The sequence below is a fragment of the Panthera pardus genome, unplaced genomic scaffold (assembly GCF_024362965.1).
Source record: "Panthera pardus isolate Hobbes unplaced genomic scaffold, ASM2436296v1 HiC_scaffold_19, whole genome shotgun sequence".
NCBI classification, from domain to species: domain Eukaryota; kingdom Metazoa; phylum Chordata; class Mammalia; order Carnivora; family Felidae; genus Panthera; species Panthera pardus.
The window spans coordinates 18,320,724-18,333,545 of NW_026526754.1; the positions used below are offsets into that span (position 1 = coordinate 18,320,724).

General features: G+C 44.3%; 1 long non-coding RNA gene across 6 annotated transcripts in view; it reads right to left on the reverse strand.

The window, feature by feature from the left end:
- LOC109245661 (uncharacterized) overlaps positions 1–12,302 on the reverse strand; it is a 593,199-nt gene extending 580,897 nt beyond the window's left edge. For all 6 annotated transcript variants that reach the window (XR_008423571.1, XR_008423572.1, XR_008423573.1 and 3 more), the window contains exon 1: positions 12,183–12,302. This is a non-coding gene — a long non-coding RNA (uncharacterized LOC109245661). The remainder of the gene's footprint in view (positions 1–12,182) is intronic.
- Between the last annotated feature and the right edge of the window lie 520 nt (positions 12,303–12,822).

Below are 12,822 nucleotides of genomic sequence, written 5' to 3' on the forward strand. Positions count from 1 at the left end.
TGGGCAGAGCATTTGGGTCTGCCTGACTGAACTTTCTCAGGCCAATTGTGAGGCCATCTAATCCCTTCCCAACTCAGACCCTGCTTCCTCTCCTCCTCCCTGGGAACCTCTGGAGGTTCAAGCCCACTGCTTGCAAGCCCACTGCTCTAACCCACAGTGAGGCTGTTTGTACCCTAGAATACTAAATGTAGAATCCACTCACTACTTTGAGTGTTTTTTATCCAGGAAAAACAGTAAAGGCAGCCTCGAGGCAGAATCTGTCATTCAAACCGTCTTAAGGAAATTCTACCTTTGCGGCCTCCCTGCGAGGACCACATGACCAGCCCCTCCCTGCATGGTGAGGGAAGCCCAAAGACCTTTGGAGACAAGGGTATTATGTGTGGGAAAGTAAAAATCATTGAAATTAGTCATGAAAGAGCCAAACATCTCCTGTTGTTGAATCTGAGGCACGTATATGTGCAGTGAGAATAAAGTTATTAAAAACATTTTTTTCACTATTTATATATGCCCTATCGTCTTGTTCGGCTCTTAGAGAAATTGGAGGAGAAACCAGTTAGGTCCTTATGGGAGGTTAGGGGCCAACGAAGACGGCCATGGGCTAAACAGCACATCTGCTGGGGGGGCCCCAAAGAGCCCTGCACTGGAGGCCTCGAGCTATGTCTGATGTGCCCATGGCTTCTGTCTGTCTTTATCAGGAAGAGGTCAGACAGCAAGTTTTCTTGAGAGTAACTAAGTGACAGGAAGAAAACATAACCCCTAAGTGATCTGTTCACCAAGAAGTTATTTTTTCCCAAATGAAATTGTATCATTCCATCGATTTCCATTAGATGGGCTATTGATAGAAGACAGGGCTCTGTCACCAGACCCGGATTTGAGTCTCAAAATCTGTCACTTATGAGCTACGTGATCTTAGGCAATTTTCCTAACGTGAGTCCTGGAATTCTCAACTTTAAAGCAAAAACCGTAAGTGTGTGGGTTGTTGTGAGATTTGGATGAGACACTACATGGGAAATGCTCATGCTCGGAAGGCCACTGGATCATTGTAGAGGCTCTGTGAATGTCTGCAATTAGACCTGAGAGGAGGCACCAGAAAGACTCTTTGGTGTCAGAACAGACCATGAGAAAAAAATCAATATCCCCAGGCATTGGTGACAAATGGTAACATGTGACCCTCTCAAAAGTAGGTGGCTCTCCTTAGTTCGATGAGGAGACGAGAGTTCAGCCTCTGACAGCAAGTCCTGCAAATGCTCCTCTCTCTCTCGGGATTTCAGATTCGGACGGGAATCTCTGGCGATACGGCTCTCAGGAGACCTTGGGTTCTTCCTATTTTGGGTGAGGCCAGAAATACCCCAGGCAGAGCTGACTTCCAATGGGACATCCCCACAGCTGGCCAGGCATGGTGATTAGGAAGGGAAAGCAGAGGCAAATAAGACCAGCAGGGGAGAAGGTGGGTGAACTCCTTTGAAGTTCACACATTTAACTCTGTCCCAATTTTGTTCAAGGCTAACGGGTAAAGTCATTTCCTATTTTATCCAAATGAGCTCAGCAGCCTCTAGAGAGAAGACAAGGGTGCTGCTACAGTATTTCCAAAGCCCTCAACTAAATGTCTTTACTCTGCCCTGTGACACCTAAAATGCCACTGGAAGGTAGAACCATACATCGTTTAAGAGCGTTATCCCGTGTTCCACAATGAACGCATGGGGTAGGAGCTTTCGGTATTATGTAATGCACATGTCAGCTAGTCTCTTTGTAGTTGTTTTATGGGAAGATTGGGTTTGATACATTGCACAAGTTTCCATGGGACCGAGGACGCGCTCCAAGAGCTGTTCTGACAGAAAGGTTTCCAGCTCAACAGATTCCTTCAAGGTTGTGTGCACCTCACCCCAGTCTCTGTCCTGATCAGGGGTTCTCACACGGAGTCACAGCCAAAATCTCTCTGTGGGTGCTCTCTTGCATCTCATGAAACAACGGAGAAGACTGGAGAGGCCTCTCAAGCTCTCAGAAGGCTTTTCATCCAGGGCAAAGGTCCAGCTGAAACTTGTGAGGAAGTGACAGTTGAGTGGCGATGGGAAGGATGCCAGCATGAACAAGGCAGAGGAGTGAAGAACATGTCTGGGAACCCAGGAGGAGGACTGGGTGGGGGCTGGGACCAGATTGTACCAGTTCACCAGAGCCAACTGCATGCAACTCCTCCCCACTTCATGCTCAGGGACATCACATTTGGAGCTTGAAATTGGCTGTGATGGGAGTACACCACAGACATGGGCAGATGCTACACATCAGGGCTTTTCTTTCCTTCTTTCTTTTTCTTTCTTTCTTTCTTTTGGATAAGGACTTTATCTTCTTTCCTATGTTCTCATTGCTAACAATCTGCATGGCAGATTCTAGATGCTCATTAAATGTGAATCTTCTGGAAGCAACTTGGAGATAGTTACAGGATTCAGAGACTGGCTTTCCCAACTGTCTAACCTACTGAATGGTTGGGAATCACCATGGCGGAACGGGGCAAGCCCTGTTCCAACATCTCCCAGCTGGTCTCAGAGAAAAAGGCTCCCACCTGCCTTGAGCAGAGACTCTTCCTCTCACTAACATGGTCAACCAAACACGTGAATCTCACTTTTTTCCCCACAGCTTTGACAATTGCTCTCAGTCATAACTTTCTACTGAAAGTACTGGGATAGTCTATGCTGGAGTTTTCTTGTCCTGATGCCATCCGGGGACTCACAAGGACTCAGCAAGTCACAGCTTGGCCACCCACGGTAGAGGAAAAGAGAGAATCGATGTCCAGCCTTTTCTATGAAAGCAATAGTACGCCTAGACTCATGTTATTAACAAGGGCTTAATTTTAAGAGTGGGAGTTCTAGAGTCAGGGATAATTAGATTTAAATCTTGACTCTATCACTAGTTGTTGTAACAGGGGCAGTCTATTTATCTTCTCTGTGCCTAGGTGTCCTTATCTGTAAGGATTTGATAGCGTACCTCCTAAGGTTGTGACCAAGATTTATGAGATAATGCAGGTGTAATCCTTGGCACAGAGCCTACTATGTCATAAGTCCCCCATAAACAGCAGTTGAAGGTTTTGAAAAACTAAAATTATAGACATGCAGAGATCCAGAGATTACTTAGTTGAACATCTCCCGTACAGCTACCACTTACTGGGAACTATTATGTGCCAACTGGCTTTCTGGATGCTTGTAATTTATTATTTACAGTTCTTAAAGAGCCCTACTGGCCACATATCATTATCCTCCTTTTCCTAATGAAGGACCTGAAGACGAGTGAGGTTAAGTGACTTCCTCGAGGCCACAGTTAGCACCTGGCTGAGCCAGAATTTTAATCAGGGTTTGCCCATCTTCAAAACCTGTGCTATTTTTCCATACTGTATATTGCCTCAACAGGTAAGAAAGTCTGGAGAGAAGACTTCTTTCAATTTTAATTTGTGCAAGATAAAAATAAATAAATAAACAGGACTAATAACCCAACTACAATCCAAGTCTTTGAATCCTATGCTGGTTTAGTTTGCACCAACCTTCAAGGGCTCACCCAGCACCACACAAATAGATTTAGAGCGCCTCTATTCAGGACATGTGCACGCCCACATAAACTACACGTTATGTGTTGGCCAATAATGGCATTTTAAGACTCCTGTTCGTAGGTGGAAAAAGGGGACAGGTAGTGCCTGTTGATTACCCAAGGGTATGAATCACAACTTCGTTTTTTTCCCCCAATGTTAAAAAAGAGACAATGAGCCAAAAAATAGAGTCATCTGACCCCCAGGACAGCAAACCAAGAATGAATCCCAGTTTCAACCTCTCCCTCTTAACTAACAGTTCATCTGAAATTTCCTATCAGCACTGGGGAGGTAGGTAATCTTCATGATAAAAGTCCTGCTGGTCCCTTCCTCCAAAAGGGTGTCCTGACCTAAAGCAATCCTTTCTTTTCTTTTGCTATCACTTCCTCCCCCCACCCTCCTTCCTATAAAAACCTTCCACTTTGTACAACCCCTCAGAGCATCTTTCTACTTGCTAGAAAGTTTGCTGCCTGACTTATGAATCGCTTACTAAAGCCAATTAAAGCTTCAAATTTACTCGGCTGAATTTTGTTTCTTAACACCACTGACCCCACGTTTCTTTTTTTTTTCTTTTTTTGATCCCACGTTTCTAAGCTTCCCAGCATTGCTTCTAGTCCTGTTGCCCATAATATTTGTGCCTCAGTTTCCACATTTGGAAAGAGGAACTGTTAATACTCCGCAGTGCCACTGTGAGGATTAACAGATCTGAAAGCACTAGGCATAATTTTGTACAGACAATGGGTGCCCAGCCACATGCAGTTTCCTTCCCTACCCTAGAAACACAGCTCTGTCATATAGCCGTGCCCTCATCTCAGCCCTGGGCAGGACATGATATTCTAGAGGATATGCCCCAAACCATGCGCAAACCTAGCTTCTGTTTACATCAAAAGAGATTCTTCTATCGGGACTCTCGTTCGATGATGGGTGGTGGTGACAAGGAATCAAAGTGCAGTCTTGGGACATTCAGCAAACATTAACCACTTCATTAGTGATTATTTCACATTGAGCTCTATTGTATGCCAATGAATCACTCGCACAGGATCCTGAGGACGGACAAGCTGGTCACAAGTGATGAATGAGAAGCACACTCAAGGGCTTGCAGAAATAAGGTGCATGGAGAAGACAGGAGAGCCAGGTCTGGCATCCCCATCCTGGGATGAGTGTGCATTCACGTCGCTGATTTCGAGAAAATGTATCTGGAGAATAAGGACCACCTGTAAGCCTGGCTCTGATGGTAGTCAGCTGTCAACCCCGGAGTGACAGGCCATATTTATGGCAGGCCATATTTATGGCCATATTTATGCAGGCCATAATTTATATGCAGGCCATATTTAGAAAGACAGAGGGTAGACGTGGTCAGAAAGACGGGGCTTTGGATTCCAGGAGCTGCACTTCCTAGCTGGGTAGCCTTGACCTCACTGGCCGGCCTCCCAATCCATTGCCACTCTGAATGTTGATAATCCACGGTAGAGCTATACTCATTTGAATTTTTATGATGAGGTTTTGTGGTTGGTTTGCGCACCATGAACAATTACTTGGTCTGACCCTCTGCATTAGTTTCTGATAGCTGCTGTAACAAATTACTCCAACTTAGTGGCTTAAAGCAGTTCAAGGTTAGTGAATGAAAACCAACGCCTTACAGTTCTGGGGTCAGAGGTCCAAAGGGGGTCCTACTGGACAAAAACTGCAGTGTCATCAGAACTGGGTTCCTTCTGGAGGCTCTAGGGGAGAATCCATTTCCTTTCCTTTCAGCTTCTACAGGCTGCTTGCATCTCTTGGCTCTGACCTCTTATTCCATCTTTAAGATGAACCACTCTGGCCTGTGCTTTGTCATCACGCCTCCTTCTCTGACTTTTGGATTACACTGGACCTTTCTGACGACACTGGGCCCATCCACATAATCTAGGATAATCTTCCCACCTCAAGGTCCTTACCTTAGTCATATATGCAAAGTTCCTTGTGCCATGTCAGGTAACACATTCACAGGTCTTGAAGTTAGAGTGTGGACATCTCGGGGGAGGGGGACAGGGATGTTTTCTGTCTACTACACCATTGTACAGTCAGGCAGATTAAAATTCAATGACAATAACCTAGGAGAAAGAGTTCAACTTCCACTGGCAAATCACTTTGAATATAACAAAGAAATGGAAGGGCAAAAGAAGTTGGAACAAAAGAAATGATTGTTGAGTTGGTTCAACTCAAATTGAGCCACTCTGTGGTCAGTTCCATTCTGGGGAAACGACGATTATGAAACGACCAATTACACAGACTTGCTTCAGAGAGGTGATATTCACAGAGCATCTGGTAGGTGTCCAGCACACTGTGGGAAAAAAACACTAGTTCTAACTTTGAGGTCCTCCCCTCTTTGCAACCACCACACCATTCCTGCAAGAAGAAAAGAGCTGGTCGTTGAGCGCCCAAGGATAAGTGGCACTGGGACTTCCTGACACAACGACATCTCCAACGAACTCACTTAGAGAAGCCCATGAAGACTTCTTTTGTCAGACTTACACTCTTACGGATTTTAGAGGTAGTAAATAACATGGAAGGCGTTTTAGAGCCTACACGGCATTTTCTGCCTTCATATTCACGACTCTCTCCTTGGAGGTGTTAATTCTCTCTACCCAGAGGAAGAGAATAAGGGTCAGAGTGGTTCAGCCCAAAGTCACATGACAGAGAAATGGAAACCCAGGCTCTAGTCCAGCTTTTCCAACTTTGCACCCCACGCTGTCTATTTTCTCATGTTTGTGTCACATCCATGTATTACAGCTGGGAAAACAAGGATAAAAGACTCCAACAGAAATTAACAGGTGAGTCAACCTCAGAGCAGCTGGGAATCATGTAAATGAGATGACCGATCATTATTTTTATTGCAATGTTTTCCTTTGAGTATGTTCCTTGGGCTCAGAATCCTGGTGGTGGAGTGACCTGGGCTTGAGTCCTGGTTCTGACATTTAGGGCTCGGTGATATTCTGCAAGTCACGACCCTCTCTGAGTCTCATTGCCAGCTCTTTCTCCAGTAAGGCCCTGTGTTACTGCCGTCTGGACAGAAATGTAACAGTGAAGGTAATTGTTGTGTGACAGATTAGTGGGGTCAGACTATCCTTATGGAAATGTTCCAAGGGAGGTTTGATTGAATTAATCCTTCTAGAACCCTTGCAATTATGTGGAAACAATGATAGAGGCTAACGGACAGGCTTGGCTAAGGTGAGCCAGCTTTCCCTCCATCAGTCTTGTCCATATTTTCTTGGGGCACTTATTTGGGGGAGATAAATATTTAGGTTTCAAGAAATCACGCTCAGTTTCTCTGGGGCCTTCTCACTTCAGCTAGATATAAAAAGAGCCACGGTTTGGAAGGTGCATCATAAATCCAGGGACAGCTATTCTGGAACTGATTGGAGACACTTTCAAACCTAATTAAAGTGGTTTCCCTTTTTGAATTTGCTCCAGGTATGCATTTATTGCCTGGGCTAGAAACTAATTTGTAGCCAGATTTGGGATCCAGGCCCTTATACTGGGAGGTTTGTTATATGTGATTAAGCTAAACTATTTAGTTTAATACCAGAGAAGTCATTTGAAATAAAAGAAATTGCATTCCATATTCAAGAAATAAAATAGCCTTCTAAGTATACACAGAATTAAGTTGCATAAAAATATATTTTCTGAAACCAAGTACCTGTTTCAGGTGCTTTCTAAACGTGGCCTTGGAAATATTTGCCGTAAAATCATTTCTTCAACCACAAGCCCAATTCCTGCAGACATAAACCCAGGGCCTTTTTCACCCATTGCCTTATTTTCTCACCCTTTCTAATCTCATGCTGACCTCCTTCTAGTGCAGTGTCCTCATAAGGAATGAATATGATGTAAATTATTTAGCACAGTACCTGGTGCACAGAAGGCACTCACCAAATCCTAGCCTACCTCAATATCATCATCATCCTCCTCCTCACCATCACTTGTCTAGGGACCTATCTTCTGGAGTGGCGGGGGGGGGGGGGGGGCAGGGAGGTGCAGGGGGCTGGAAGACCACAAGTGGAAGCCAGAGAATCACTAATCGAGGGAATTAACCTGTGCCTGACAATGGCTTTCACTGAGCTGCCTAAACCACTCTGCTATGTGGATCTGGCTAACTCCATACTACAAAGGAAGAACGGAGGCACGGACACATTCACACGACTGCTCAGGATCAAACAACCACATAATTCTCATTACCTTGCACCTCCCAGCCCAGTCATTGCCCCTTCAGGGAAACCATCGCTAAACCCCTGGTCAAAGTCTGGTCTCACTTGGTGTCACTGGTATACAACCTCAGAGCATCATGCACTGCTCCCCCCTTGTAATTCTTCGCATAATCACATCTTTACTTATATTATCCTACAATTGTTATTTGTCTCTACCAACATGTCATAAGCTGCTTGTGCGGTTTTCTCACTATCATACCCTAGTCTCTAGCACATACAGGTACCCAATGCCTAACTGCTGAGTGAATACATGAAAAAATAAAGGGATGCATCAAAAAGACCAACAATAACAAGTCTTGTTGAGGATCTGGAGAAATCGGAACCCTTATATATTGTTGGTGGAATCATAAAATGGTCCAGCGACTTTGGAAAACAGCTCGGCACCTCCTCAAAACCCTAAACATACAGTCGCCATATGATCCACCTAGCCCATTCCTAGGCATATTTCTAAGATAATCTCCTGGAGAAATATGTGTCCACACAAAAACCATGCATGTTCACCATCTCACTATTCACGAGAGCCAAAAAATGGAAGACGGCCCAAATGTCTATCAACCAATGAATGAATAAACAAAACGTGTTGTATAACCATGGAATATTATTTGATAATTAAAAAGAATGAAGAACAGATACACATGCTGAATCCTGAAGACTTCATACTAAATGAAGTAAGCGAGTCATAAAAAAGCCACATATTACATGATTCCAATTGTATGAAATGTCCAGAACAGGAAAATCCATAGAGACAAAGTTCAGCGATTGCCAGGGGTCCCTGGAGGAGGGGTGAAGAGTGACTGCTAAGGGCTAACGAGTTTCTCCTCAGAGGCCGTGAGAATATTCTGGAAACAGATGCTGGTGATGGGTGCACAACCGTGTTCACACACTAAAAACCACTCAATTCTACACTTGAAAATGGTGAGTTTCGGCACAGAGGTTTTTTTAGAATTGTGCATGATACTCTTACGGTAGATATATGTCATTATCCACTTGTCCAAGCCCATGGGATGTGCATCAAGAGTGAACCCTAACGTCGGCTATTATTGGCTTTGGGTGATAATGATGTGTCAATGCAGGTTCAAAGGCTGTAGCTAACGTATCAATCTAGCGAGAGACGCTGCTACTGGGGAAGGTTCTGCATGTGTGGGAGCACTGGGTATAAGGGAAATCTCTGTACCTTCCACTCAATTTTACTGTATACCCAAAACTGCCCTAAAACATAAAATTTAGGGGCACCTGGGTGGCTCAGTCGGTTTGAGCGCACAACTCTTGATTTTGGTTCAGGTCACGATCCCGGGGTCATGGGATCGAGCCCTGTGTCGGGCTCCACTGAGCACTCTCTCTCCCCGTGCTCCTCTCTCGCGCTCATGTGCGTGCGCGTGCTCTCTCTCTCAAATTAAAAATAATAATAAAGATAAATAAAGCATAAAATCTAGTTTAAAAATGGTAACTTTTATGTATGTGAGTAATATCTCAATAAAGCTATTATCTAAGAGAAGAAATGTACAATGTGCTGGACCTTCTCTATCTACCCCGACACCAGCCTCCCTCCCCACATGGGGTTGCTTCTGTTGGGCAGTGGGGCCTCCTTGGGGACCATCAGCCCTTCACTGCTCACCTAATTCTCCTCTCTGGGATCTGGGAAGTTGACAGGGAACTAAATACCCTCCACCAATTCCTGCCACAAATTCATCAGGACGGTTTCATCATAGGAAGCTTGCTCCGAATGCCTCAGTAATGAATCGGTATGAGCTCCGGCCCCAGAAGTAATGGCAACAGACTTCCAGCCACGTCTGTTTTGTAATCTGAGTTGTTCCACTCTATGGCTGCTGTCGTATAAATGTTTTTAAATAACAGAATCAACCATGGTCCAAGCTCATCTTCAATCGCTTCCTGTCTAGACCAAAAAGCACAAGGCTAGTCTTCCCGTCATAAAAATACATCACAAACTTTATCCAAGTGGCATCACCTGCCCCTGTCATTCCCAGTCAGATCTGTCAACATGTCAGCACACTTAGAATATCTGTCACTTATAAGTGAGGGACACACAGAATCTACACAGGATACCCTCACAGGATCCTATCAGAGAAGGGCTGAAGAAGAACCCAGTGTTTGGTGAGAACTTAAGGGGAGTTTTTAGAGCCACTCTTTAATGTAATTTATAAATATATGGGTTCCTTCCTGGTTCTTTCTGTAGAATTTGCCAATGGAAAGAGACACAAATCTGACTTGAAAGCTTATGTAAATAAACTAGCAACTACCTAGACTTTTTTTTAAGTAGAATACAGATTTCTTTTTTCACAAACACAGCTTCTTGTTAAGAAATTATGTTTAGATGTTTCTACTCCTCCCCAAACTTTCCTAGCAGCCAAAATATTCTTGGGCCCATCTCTCTACAATGACATACGTTCTCAAGTCCCCTGCCCCACCCAAACTCAACCCCTAGAGGTTTGATAGTCTCTTTCTTGAGCCTCTTCAGGGCTCAGTCTTTACTGTATACGTTCCTTATTTCATTTTCCTGAAAGCTTTCGAATACACATATTGCTATGCTAGTATTGCACAGATTAAAGAACTAAGGCTCAAGGTAGTAAAGTGATTCGCTAAAGGTTGACAGTAAATAGAAGTGAATGGGGCTATAACTGATGGTGTCTGATGGATCTCTGACCTGTCTAGATGTCACACATGTCTAGATGTTTTCTTCTCAATAACTGCTTTTGACTTGAGCTCCTCCTTTTATAATTTGAGGAAATGGATGCTTATTCAGATTGCCCAGATTGGAACCTACAGTGCAGCCCTTATCAGTAACATCATGCTTCAACCTCCATGGAGGTGGGATGGATAATCAATAAACACCTTCCCAGTATCTAATAATAAATAAGAGACCTGGCAACCTTACTTCCAGTGGGTGGGAAAAAAACGAACTAAAAAATCTCTGTTAAAATGACTGGGAAACACAAAATGATCATTAGTCATATATTGAAAGACTGAGAGAAGTGATATGAAATAGGGTAGCCAGAAAACACTTTCTAGAGAAGGGCTGCTAATCTGAGTCCTGGATGATGCACAATACTTGGAATAGTACATTACCAAGGGATAAACCAAACATTGTACCGCTGACCTCCACAATGTGCATTTTCTTCTTTCTTATGGGGACTGGGGTGGAGAAAGGTTGAATTTCTGCTTTTCTTCACACAGGAAAGTAGAAAGAGGCGTTGTATATGGGAGCAGTGTGGAGCGTGAGCCTCAGACCCTGGGCTCCCTCCTTTCCCAAGCTCCCCCTCATCAGATGACTTTCTAAGCTGGTGGTCCAGAGGTGGAGGAGATTCACTGGCCTATGTGTTACCAATTCCTGTATCTTCAAGGAAAAAAACAAGGCCACTCTTCCAGTGACCCCAGATTGGTAGTTCTCAGCTTAAGGAAGACCTATTTGGCAATGTCTGTAGACATCTTTGGTTGTTGTGACTTGGGGGAAGGAGGGTCCTACTAGTACCCACTTGGTAAAGATCAAGGGTTTCTCCTAAACATCTTACAATATACAAGACAGCCCTACCATAATAAAGAACTACCCAGCCTAAAATGTCAATAGTGCTGAGACCGAGAAACACTGCCCAGAAGGACATATTCTTAGTTATTTTTCCAGTTCCAGTCGAGGCCAAGCATTGTCCCCCATGTGGCAGGAGACCAAACCTTCTCATCTCCATTCTCCCTTTTCCAACTATTGACCTAGTAATGTGGACCAGCAAGGATTAGGCTGCCCGTGACAATAACTTGCCAGTATCTTAGGCCACCTGTGTCTAGCTACCCTCTCTATTTGGTGCCATTGATTTGAATTGTTCTTGAATTATACTCATAATATCCCTCTCTATTATTTCCAGGTAAAACAAGCAGAGGTTCAGGAAGGAGAAGCAAGTAGTTTTTCTGAAGCCCTTGGTCTAATCTCTGCTTATTGTAGGAATCTCATATTTCTTGGTACATAAATTTCTGTCCAAGTCCTTCCTTGCTTTCCATTTAGCTTTTGCCCTTGGTCACACAGCTCCCTTGTCTCAGGAGACTAGATAACAAGAGGGCGAATGGCAGAATGTAGACATTACAATCAGACACAGAACTCTAAAATGCTAGTGTCATATTTGAGTCTTCTCAGCAAACCCATCACCTGTGAAAGTGGCAACTGGGTGTCAGAGGAAATGGAGCAGAGATATTTCATTTGTAGGGGAAATTCCAGATCATCCCAAACCCAATGGCTGAGACACATTTCTAAGAGGAACAAACAGATGGGTGCCTATGAGCATGAGGGCTTCAAACGTTCAGAAAAAGAAGATGTTTTAGCCAAACCTCCTGGGGGAATCCATCTGGTCCAGGCCAAGACAACTTACCCCATGAGGAGGCTAGATGAGGCCCGACAAAGCCTGCAGTTCTGTGGAGGCGGGCTTGTGGAAGACCGACGTTCTCATTGGCTACCGGTCTATTTGGGTCTTGATGGCGACTAATGGATCATCTCTGAGAAAGAAGAAGACACAATGCTGAGAAGGTAACCCCAAGAATCCAATCTACCTGTTACAAGTGCGCCTTAAAGGAATAACCCGCACACAACTCAGCCGAGCTCCCACTGAATGGAGGGTTGAGAGTTGCAGGTCTCCAAGTTCAGGGCAAAAGACTGACACATTCAAGGACAACTCTCAGTGGGCATTCGATTCCCACCAGCTGTTTGGTATTATTTTTCACAGCATGGCTTTCCATGCTGCAGGTCATTAAGCCTCCAAACTCCCAAACTCCTTAGCCTTGTGAAACTTCAGCTGATAATGTAATGTGACCACGCTCTGAAATGCAACAATCTCTGGAGTGGTGCACATTTACAGGTTAAGAACAAGAGTAAGCACATCCCTCTAAGCACAGAGAAAATCAAAGAGGTGTCAGTAGTGAAGGTCTAAGATGGTATTGCTCAAACTCTTGGTCTCAGGGACCCATTTTCACAGTGACAATCTATGGAAGTCCCCAAGGAGCTTTGGTTTGTGT